The 12,311-nt window shown below is 31.3% G+C and overlaps 1 pseudogene; it reads right to left on the bottom strand.

Annotated features, from left to right (window-relative positions):
- Window positions 1-6,047: 6,047 nt before the first annotated feature.
- On the bottom strand, window positions 6,048-6,189 carry LOC133320812 (U2 spliceosomal RNA; annotated as a pseudogene).
- Between the last annotated feature and the right edge of the window lie 6,122 nt (window positions 6,190-12,311).

The raw sequence follows: 12,311 nt of genomic DNA, 5'->3' as shown, positions 1-12,311 counted from the left end.
TTGACTTTTTCTTCAAATTAAGAGAGCAGTTTAGAAATTTTTAAAGATGGCTGGCTTAAGGCCTCGACATGATATATTTTTCTGTAATACATAATGTTCAAGTCTTCGGAAGTAATTTTTTATTTATTCTATATGCATCACAACTGAAAAAAGAATTTAAAACGATATATTTTATCAATTACAGCACGTAGACCATAAATAACAGTCATTTTTTTTACTTTCATTTGTAATGGTAACTAAAACCTCAAAAATGACATCATATTGATTTCTGCTTCTATTCAAAGCTATACAAAAGGTTTAAATAAAAATTTGGGCCTACTAAAAACATAGTTGGATACTCTGTTCACTGAGGCATTATAGACAAAGATCTATTTTTCGGTCCCTGACTTTGAATTCTAAATGTAATGTAGTCACGACATCTCTTGACAGATAACAATTTGCCTCATTTATTTTATTTTAGGTCCCTTTTAAAATAAGATACATATTAGTGTATATATATCTTATTCTTCTTCTTCCTGACAATTATCCCAGCTTTAGCTAGGGTTTGCCTTCCTGCTCAAACTCCTACACTTTGCACGGTCTATGGCATCCTCGGTGGTAAGTCCATTGGCTCTCATAACCTGTTTCACGGTGTCCAGCCATCGCTTCCTTGGGCATCCTGGGGGTCTTGCTCCAGGAACAGATAAATCAAGGCAAATTTTTCCGACGTAGTACTCAGGTCGGCGTGCAGCCTGGCCATATCATCTAATGCGACTCTCTTGAAGCTTATCCGCTATGTCACGGACTCAAAGACTACCTTGGATAAATGTGTTACATATGCGGTCAAGCCCCGTAACGCCACACATCCACCTCAGCATCTTCACCTTCGTGACGTGAAGCTCCTGAGTGTGTCTCGTCAACTACCGTTATGTCATCGGCATACATCATCAGCCATGGAGGTTGGTCTTGAATGGTAGCCGAGATAGTGTCCTGCACTACATTGAACAAGAACGGGCTAAGAGCAGAATCTTGGTGAACCCCTACTGAGATCGGCAAGGGTTATGTATCGCCAACAGCCATCCTAACCATTGAAACGGAATCGCGGTACATGTCTTTGATGATGTCAATATAGGCCTCAGGGATCCCTTTGGATCGCAATGCCCACCAGATACATTAACGAGGCAAGCAGTCAGAGACCTTCTGCAGATCTAAGAATGCTACATGCAGAGCTCTCCTTTTGTCCCTGTATGCCTCCATCAGAGTTCTGATGGCATAAATAGCGTCCAAAGTGCCCGATCCTGGCTGAAATCCCCAATGACATTCTGAGACAGTACAGTACTCGGCGGATCCTGAGCTCGATCATGAACTCGAAGAGCTAAATGGTGGGACTTATGATCTTAACGCCCCTATAACTACCACAATCTTGAACAATGCCCCTGCCTTTGTAAATAGGGGTAATGTAGTTGTAACGCCACTTTTAGCCCCAGTGTTCAAGATGCAGATGAAAAGGTCCGTCAGTATGAGCACACCAAGAGAGCCCAATGATTTCCACGCTTCGATCGGAATATCGTCAGGTCCCACTGCTTTCCGATCCTTCATGCGTCGAAGAAAATTCCGAGATTCGTCAGGTGCTATCGGGACAATAAGTCCAAGATTAGGAGATGGTTCGGATGGAAGACTGTACGGGTTCTGATTATATAGCAGCTCCTTGAAGTAGCATCTCCATCTCTCCTTAACAGAGGCATGATTACACAGCAGCGTGCCCTGGGAATCTTTGACGCAGACATTTTGCGATATCTTGCGTCGCTTTATCCCAAGCTCGTGCCAATGAGCTTCTGCCCCTCCGCAGTTTCAAGTGTATCATATAACGGTGATATCTTGTCACTACGAGCTCTGGCAACAGCCCTTTTACTTTCACGTTTCGCTGCTATGTACTCTAGTTTGACTTCAGGAGAGTTTGACTCCTAAAAGGCAGTCTTCTTTTCACGAATAACCTCCTGCAGTTCGTCATTCCACCACCATGTCACTTTGTCAATGACCCGTCCTCCCCTAGAAATGCCTAGAACTCGTTTACCTACTGTTATAGTTGCTGACTGGGCTCGATCCCAATCTTCCTATGCAGTTTCGGTATTAGTCGACAGATTTTGACTCTCAACCTCTGCCCGAAAGTTGGTCTGCATAGTTCGGTTCAGAAACCACCACCTGATCCGAGGCTTACCTTTCTCGGTTACTTTTTTTTTCGGGGTGACGACATAGTCCATGACAAGAAGACGATGTTAGGGCGTCAGGATTTCACCAGGAATAACTTTACAGTTGACTAACTTTTTTACTTTAAGGTGACTACCTTGCCGATATGACACTGTCTTGTCAGCAGATAATCTATTTGAGTTGAGTGTGACCCGCTCTTATACGTGATAAAGTGCTGCGGACTCTTTTTAAAGAACGTGTTCACGACGGCTAAGTTAGATGCAAAACAGGTTCTGAGAATAATTTCTTCCTCTGTATTGCGGCGACCATAACCAAAACCACCGTGTACACGTTCAAACGTATCCGCAGCCTCTACCTACGTGGCCATTTAAGCCCCAACTAAGATACTTCAGCAACTGGTATAGCACGTAGAAGCTCTTCAAATTGCTCCCAAAATGACTCTTTTTCGGACCCGCTACATCCCGCTTGAAGAGTATAGGTACTGATTAAGTTAGTAATCACTTCCTTGATCAGTACTCGCACCCGCAACAGGCGGTCGCAACGATGGTCGACTTCAAGAAGACCATTGCGAAGCTCTTCAGAGAGCACTAACGTTGCACCAGCTTTACCTTAAGGCGACCCAGTGTATTTCAGCCGGTAACGCTGTCAGATGTTCCGAAACTTATTGCCCTTCCAGCGAGTTTCCTGAAGGAACGCACACTGGACCCAACGTCTCATGAGTACATCTGCGAGTTCTCTGCATCGTCCGGTTAGAAAGTAAATATTCCACGTTGCAAAGCGGAGTTTCCGTTTGAGTACTGACATCTTTAGCCGTGCTCGTACTTAACACGGTATAGGGTGATATGCCTGCGCGTCATTTATCGGCAACGCCCTAGCCGTACCCAGTCCTTTGTCTTTGTCAACCAGATGAAAAACCGGGAAAGGAAAAGATAGAGAAGGGGGGAAAGAGTTAAGGAAGGGGCAGGGGGGTGTGGTACAGCACACCAGATTCATGGAGTGTAGATAAAGCTATGAAAGTGGTGGATCGAGGATCCGGGGTCGCATACCCGTATGCCCAAGACCAAATATCGGAATAATACTTAGTACGACGCCCTCTGGATTATATATATATATATTCCTTCACGTGACTTTTAATTTATGTTCTTGTATTCAGACTGAATTAAGAACACATAGAATTTAAGAAGAAATTCTAATATTTGGCGCCATATAATTTTATTGGTATTATTGGTGCTACAAAATAACAGTAAATACATTATAGCAGTTCGGCTATATATTTGGATTTATTGCCTATTATATATATTAGATTTTAAATATCAACCCGTAGTAATGAAATATATAGAAGTAGGTTTCTTTTAATTTCCTGTTTTATATATTTAATAAAATTTGGACGTTATATTTTGTTGCGTTCTGAATACCTGTTTCGTTCAGTAACTGAGAGCTTTTTTTTATAGTACGTATTTCTTTCTACGTATTAAAAGTTCAGCTAAAAGGGCCTAGAATAAATCTTACACTAACATATATAAATAACTAATGTAGAGGCAGTCGGTACATACTTCACTTCTATCCGACCGTTACACTACATGTTTCTCTGAAAAAGGTTCTTTACCGAAAGACGGAAAGACAATAGTGATAATACAAAGATTGTTTTTTCATTCCGATTATGTTTTTACATCAGAAATATTAGACTTTAGACACAAATTCCTTATCAATCCTTTTTTGTTTTTGCTCATCCCAGGTCCTCAAAAACGACGACATTATAATGTCGACTAAATCCGTTTATTTTTATCTATAACAACATAAATTATTTAAAATAATACAATATTTTTAAAGGGTATTTATTCTTTGATATGTATTTTGTAAATCGAACATAATACCTCACCTTTATAAAATTTCGACAGACGCCTAAACAATATGTTTTTTTTTTATTTATTTAAAATTAGTTTATATATTATTATTATTAGAAAGGTACGGTTGCGTCATAATGTAACTGTTATTAAATACTGCTTAAATAGTTGTTAAAATTTATCCTAGACATCGATGCAGTTAGATCTAAGATTTTCGCGCATATTCATTTCGAAAAGTTTTTAGGTTTTAGAAAATGTTATTTCATCCTGTCTGTCCGTAATATCATTTGCTGAAAAGTAACTGAAACGTAGGGAGTAATTAGTTTTTACAATAATAAAAAACACGTATCAATCCGAAAATTTTATTTATTATGTAATATAAATGTTTTATTTAAATCGATGTCGTTTTTTCCCGAGTGTGAAGGGAAAGTTATGTTTTTAGTGTATGTATGCATATATATGACTTTAGCATGCCCTAGAGCCAAGTATTTTTATATTTGTATTGTCAATAAATTCGTTTTAGTCGTGAGGATACTGCTGGGTATAAAAATCTAAAAAGAAAACAAATTATTTTATTATACACACATATGTATACTAATAATATAAATACAAAGTTTGTTTTTGTATATCTTCAGTTCTTCAATGATGTAAATAAATATGGAACATAATGAGCAGGTTTTTTCTTCAACTATAATTCTTAGGAGAAACATTTATCAGACCGACCAGAAATGATATATAAATATAACATTCTAATTCAAATATTTTGTTCGAAGGATGGTAACCTACGTAATGTTATGTAAATATGTCAGTTACGGTGACCTTATTTTTATGATATTTTATTTATACGATTTAATCATATCGCTTCCTTTTTTGTATAAACGCCATAAACGAAAACACTTTGTTTTGATTTCGGTTAAGTAAATGTTTTTAGTTATTAAAAACGCTTTCGTTTGTATGGCCATGAAATATTGAACAAAACTATCATAACCACGATATAATTCAAACTTATCGATTGTACCTTTTGTTTATTAGCAATATTACATAAGCTGTCGCATTATCTGGGATTACCGTAACCTTATTGAAAAGTCAAAGTGCACATTTTGAATTAAAATTGCCCCTCAATTTCACTATTTCAGAACACTTATGTGCAACATACGAGTATATCATAGAAATTACTCTGAACTAATGAAAAATATCAAAATAATAGTATGAGACGTGATAACAATGGCTTACAATGAAGCTATTGTAATTAAAAAATATATATATTTCATTTTGTAATATTCTTTTGTGCTTTTTATTTTAAAAATAATATCACAAAATCATTATTTTTAACCAAATTAGATATACTAAAATAAAATTATAGCATAAAATTTACTATACCTATAAATAATCGTGTAATATTATTGTCCTTTTGTTACAAAATATTTATTAATTATCAGTTATTTATCTTAAACTCGATAAATACTTTTAAAGATTTCTTATTAAATGTTATTTACAATACGTCAAGTCAAAAAAACTCAGTATCTTTATGAGTAATAAATGGTTCGAAATTGACATAATTCCCGAACTTCACCGCTGTCATTATTCTGATTCTCACGGATTGACCATTGTAAAGCAAAGCACGTATTGCGGCTAACATAATGTTCAGACCTATTGGAATTCTACGAATCTAAATCTAAATCGGCAGTGTAACGAATCTGTGAATAATAAAAAAATATATTTTCTAACGAATTTTATTTATATCACACTGCATCTTCATATGTAACTTCTGCTGGCGGATCTTATGTAAAAATAAAAGTAATGAACTATAATGTTAAATAAGTTTCTGTTATAGTTTTTACGTTATTATTATTATTCTATATTTTGTTACTTTTTATTACTTTATAAGTAATTGTTGTTATAAAATGTTAGTTTGATATTCCTGAATGTTAATTACCCTTGGTACATTTATATTTTTTCTAATTTAAATTTAATAAAACATTCCATGTTAAAATAACTGTAGAAACTGTACTGGCAAATTGTTTATAACGTCACAAAATAATTTATTGTATTATACGCTGTATGGTACAGATTCACATACAATTGGACACCAAAAATTCTTATACCTGAAAAGAACAGATACTACACTTTGATCTTAGCCAAAAGGCCGAGAAGCGAAAAAAAAAAAAAAATTCTTATACCTGCAGTTTGGGATATAAACTCTATAAACAATTGGTATGTTGTAAGTAAAATCAAATCATTACGGACATTCCTCAATATATGTTTATATAGCTTTTGCTTTATCTAGTTTGATTCATTTAAAACATTTAATAATTAATCATTTTTAATGTTGTATGAAGGTTATAATATTTAAAGAAAACTCTAAAAGAAACGAATCACATTAGGTTATACATTGTAAAAGTTTGTGAAGTCGACGAGAAAATATAGTAACACAAGTTTAAAATACTACTACTTTATTCATACGCCAAGCGAGTTTACATAAAAAAGTTATTTTAAAATTAGAAAAAAAAAATGTTTCTTAGTAATAAACCTTTACAAAGTATTTTAATGCGGCGGCAGTGCGACGAGTTAAAAACAGTAATTAGCATTCTTGCAAATTAATTTAAACCGAGAAAGTTTTTATAAGCTTTAAAAGTATCATTTAAACCTTTCCGATGTAATTAATTATTCTATTGGAATTTATAATACGAGTTAGTTAAAAAAATATATCATTCCTTACGCCTAATTAACCGGATGAGAGTGACGGAAACATTTGATTATGACTCTTTTAGTTGTATAATACAAAATAACATAATTTAAAAACATATTTATAAATCATGATTGTATCTAACATATTTAAATTGACTTTTTAAAATATTTCAAAACTGAGACGTTCTCCTCTCTTTTTTCTAAAAAAAGGAAAGTTTTTTAAAGCAATAAACCTTAGATAAGAAACAAAGAAAACTCTCGTAATATCTTTGAAACAGGGTTTTTAGAATAATAGGAATCGTTCATCGCTGAGTACACTCAATTGTATGAATGTTTTAATTGCAATCCTGTTTGTGAAAGCGCCTTTTAAAATGAAACAAACCTTTAATCGTAACAAATGTAAAACAGTGTTTAATCAAGAGACTCGTAATCGTAAAAAATCGTGAATAGTATTGAATCACGAACAGAATGCAATATCCTTTAAATTATTCAAAGAACAGGTAAGGAAGAGATGTTTTTTTTTTTTTAAATTACACAAGAATTATTGTTGAATACATTTAGTGCTTAGACTTAAAATAAATCTCTTGAAGTCACAATGAAAGTTTCATGAAAGCAGGGAGCTTAGACTTAACACAGTAATCAGCTTACAAACAAGTAAATATGAAATGACTTCCTTTCGTAGTCTAAATATAATTTAAATTCATATTTTAAAAACGATTTTATTTATATAACTACTGATTAGAGAAGATGCTTTATTGCACTCTATTATTATATACTAACAATTTTTTATTAATTATTTATATATGATCACTTGATCCTGATGTGTTTGGATTTATTTTAGAAGGTGTCAAAATCATTTATCCTCTATTTTTAAGAAAGTTTTGCTTATATGTAAATTAAGCATGGCACCTTTTTTTACCTCTAAGTCCCAAATTTGACGCCTCAGAAATATATTTAAAATTTAATGAGGATGCCTTGCTTCTTGTGACTATGGAAAATAAAGAATTTTGTTAAATGTACCTATTACCCTCATTATTACAGTTTGTTTTTATTGTTAAACAAAAGAACTTTGTTTCGTCTTTAAAAGGGACCCAAACCTTACAAATCCTTAGCGCATTATCTGTTATTAAAGATTCGGTGCAATTTGGTGATGGAATCTTATGAATAAAATAAACAAATGCATTGGAAGGGACGTGTCTTGGTCGAAGCCTAAATGTAATCAATAGTTTAGGCCTGTTGATGTTATCGTATTTATACCGGAGGCAGTTAAATATTCTACACTGTATAGTCTTGTGCTACGCTACTGACGTTTGTGATAGTTCATAAAATTATTCCGACCACGTGTCATGATGTTTATTCTCATAAATATAAAAGCAGAAAGAATGTTAGTCGCGAACAATTTCTTCAGCGTGAAATTTTGCAAGAAACTTTAATATTGGGTTATAAAATAATTTTTTGGTAACTCACTAACTCGAATATTTAAATTCTATTACTATGAGACGTCAAAAATTTCATTACCTTATGATAATCAAAATAATTTTAATTTTAAATATTTATCCGTCAAATAATATCGTTGTACAAATAGATGTAAATTGAGTTCACACTCCATCAATTAAGCTAACGTAGAACTCAAGCAGCCTCGAAATATTTTCACATATATGTTTTGTATTTTGCTAATATGTTGGAACTACTTGAAACTTATGACTATTAGTTTATATAGTCATAATTTTTATCTTACATATACCCTCTTCGAAAATACAGAATTTACTCTCCAAGTTCGCAATATGTATTATATTTCTAGACTAGTTTAGTAATAGTAATGAAATAAATAAATTTAGTCCTTATTGTAACTTTTTGACCGCCTCATAAATATTGTTAGACGAATTTCCCAAATATCAGATGTAATAATATGGAACTGTAAGCAACATCAGCTTTTCTCTGTATCAGTAAATTTTCAAAAGATAATAATTTATAAAGTAGACTTTGGACGTTCCACTATAGATTAGAAAGTTTAATTAAACTACTATTATTATCAACCCTTAATTTTTTTTAGATTCTTTTAGAGAAAGGCCTTCCCAGAATTATTTACATAAAAAAATCATAACCATACTACACTTAATTACACAACGTATTTTATATGGCATCGTAACACCCCTTAAAAATATAATGTATTTGACTCACGTGAAGAGGTTACTAAGACACATTCCTAGGTTATGCTGATACATTTTCTACAATTTTTATATCCTAGTTCATTGGATGTTCTTGATTATCTGAATGTATTACAGATTGAGAATCTTTTTCGATATTGAAATACTTATAAAGCTGTTTTAGTTTTTGTTTCATATTTTAGAATAAAAAAAATATAGAAATACATGAAGTACATGAAAGAGAATTTAAGAAAGCACGAAAATTATATATATTTATATCCAAATAGTTCTTTCGAAATGAAATATTTGTTTTCATCTTCATGTCATTATAAGTTAATATAATGTTAATTAAGGAAAAAGTTTTCAGTTTAAGAGCATTCCATTTTACATTATGAAATTCAATGCTAATCACGATATAATTTCGAGAAATCATTAATAAAATACTCATTATTCTGTTTATTTACCATTATCAATTTAAAAAAAAATTAAACGTAAAATATGAAATAAGAATAATAATAAAATTTATGGTTCGTTAGTTCAGTAAATAAAAAAGCACCTTATCTTTTATTCACGGATTGATTTATAATAATTACAATAGTACTTTAGTGATTACAAAATCATCGGGCTTACTTAAAGATTTCCAATTTAATTGATACAATAACTTACCAAATATTCATGTAACAATAAAAATTACCTAAATTAGAAACATTTTATTATAAAATGTTTAGAAGCTATAAATTTTATTTTCTTTAGAAATCGTGCAAAACTTTTTTCCTTAAAAATATTGGGGTAAAAATATTTCTTATAAAGTTGATGTTGGTTTGCCGTCTAGAAGATAAACGTTTCTTTTTATTAATTACTGCCACAAATATAGTCAAAACTTTCAGAAGTTAGATCTTCTAAAACTCCGAGATAATTTTGTAAATTTGAGTTTAAGGTTAAAGATATATATTTTTTTCTTATAAAGTATACAATAATTCACTAAAAATTAGTAATTATATTTTTAACATTGAACAACTTGTAAGATATTTAAGTGGCATGGGTACAGAAAATAAGACAAACTAAATAACTCAACAAAACTAAAACAAAATTAGTCTAAAGAATATGAATTTCAAAAGTTTTATAGTTCTAAAAAGATAACAAAAGACAAGTAAGGATATTGCATATGACGTTGAAACCATGTCAACCATAAAGTATTTTACATATTAAATACAGATATTTTAAAAAACCGAAACACTAATAATGGATAAAACTAATAAATGGTAAATTATCAATCTGTAAAAACTATGTATGGGTATTTATTTACACTTGAAAATCGTCCTCGTCAATACACAGCAAGGAAATTCAATCTGGTAAGGCCGAGGTCGATATACCATTAATGCCACTTCTATAAGGCCACCCAACCCTTTTGTCACTACCACTTATTTAAAGAAAATTATGTTTGTTGAAATACAGTATCAAAGGAATTCTATCTTATATTTTGGTTTGTTGATTTTTTGACAAAGCGTATAGCAAGTTTGACTTCATTATGAAATATTCGATAATTTTTTTATACAGTATTCAATTGTTCCGTATACTGGAAAATTATAATTGTGAATAGTTGGATAAAATAAGAATTAAATGTTGATTTAATTTGCCGTTAGCTTAAAGTAGGATTGGGTAATAAAACGTGTCACTAACATCTTACACACACATATATAAAAATAGAGTTATTAGTTTTAATCTGTTTTTTCTTTTTTATATATTTTTTACTGTCACAACTTTAATAGGGTATCTTGTTGCAAAGCAAATCAATTAGTAGGCAGATGCCAATGAGTACAAAAATATTTTCCTTGCCCAACCCTTGTGTAAACATTTTATGAAGTAATAGAAGGCCGTAATTGGTAATAATTAAATGAAGTTAAGTTATTTTGTTCCATAAAAATATGATATTTTTTGTAGAAGAAAAACTGACAAAGGCTCATGGTACCAGAAACATTTGTATTTACGTGTCTTGCTTCAAAGAGAAATAATGAATATTTTTCACTTCATTTATCAATGTACCCTTTGGTAGCAAAGCTCACCTTTGTTTTAGAAACGAATATGATCGGGCTAAAATGCACAAAAGCTCGGCGTACCTTTCCCGTGTAGATGCCTGAGACTCCACGTCTTAATTTATATTAAATGCTTTGGAGTCAGTGATTAATAACTATCGATAAAAAAAAATTGCAAATTTATAAGATCTATTTTTAAGTAAATACTAGTTCTCTAAAATATGTATTACATTATCTGTTAAATAATTTGATTTAATATTTTCAAATAAAAAAAGTAAAACTATAAATAAAGATATTATGCCACTACTATAGGATTAAGCTATTCGATAACAGCGTTTCACAATTAAATCCCTACACTGTAATCCTCCCAATAATTTATACCTCACATGCGGTTTAAGATAGTTAACATTGAGGAATTTCATAGCAGGATATTGTCATCGAAGTTCTTGCGGTAGGGACTATGAGAGTAACTGTTGGAGGGAATGCAGTAAAGTATTTGTAACGAGCCATATACATACATATTCATATTATAATAGTTGTTAATTTGTTGAGATTATTACCTTAATAATTTGTACGTTAGTTTTGTCATTTTGATTCCTTATTACTGTTAATAAAATAAAGAAATTCAAATATTCCTCTAATGTTTCAATTCCTCACTTATTACATTTACCCGCTAAGATAAAAAGAACATAACAAAACTTCAATCAGATAGTACCTGTACCTTATTTAAAACAAAGTTTTAAGTATCATCAACATAAAAAGTAATTATACAGGCTCACTTAGACTTACTATTAATGTATGTATGTACGGCCGTGATAGGTAGTACCTATTGACACTATTTTATGTTAAATTTGTGACCATGATTTATTAAACTATTTCATTTCATTTCAGTTGTAGTTATGACATATATTTTGATATTAAATTCCTATGTATATTTACAAATGGTTGCTTTAATAAATAAAGACTTTTAAATTGAATAAACTTGTTCTACAATTGTTAATCTATTTTATAAGACTTTTACAGTCCGAATAGCTTTTACCTTCGTATAATTTTAGGAGTTTAGTTTTATTGCAAAATTAATTTATATCGTGGAATAAAAATTATATCTAAAAATTTCCAGCGCATTAATTGAATAAACCCGTTGAAGCTAGTTATGACAGCTAATAAATGGCCGTGAGCTGGTTTATTTTCTCTTTAGTTCTTATTACTAGATTTATTTTTTATACGTATGGATTATTCTGTGGAAGTATTTTTCTCGTTTGCAATAATTTTTTCATCGATTTTGAAAGAACCGTGTTAGTTTCAAGTTAACGTTTTATTAAATATATGTAATACAATATTTTTAAGTGTATTAATAATTTTCTTTCATATAAAACGATCAACTACTAAAAAATACATTCAATATTAACATG

This window comes from Danaus plexippus, chromosome 5 (assembly GCF_018135715.1).
Source record: "Danaus plexippus chromosome 5, MEX_DaPlex, whole genome shotgun sequence".
NCBI lineage: Eukaryota > Metazoa > Arthropoda > Insecta > Lepidoptera > Nymphalidae > Danaus > Danaus plexippus.
The sequence above is the reverse complement of the archived record's forward strand: the minus strand, read 5'-3'. Positions and strand labels throughout refer to the sequence as shown.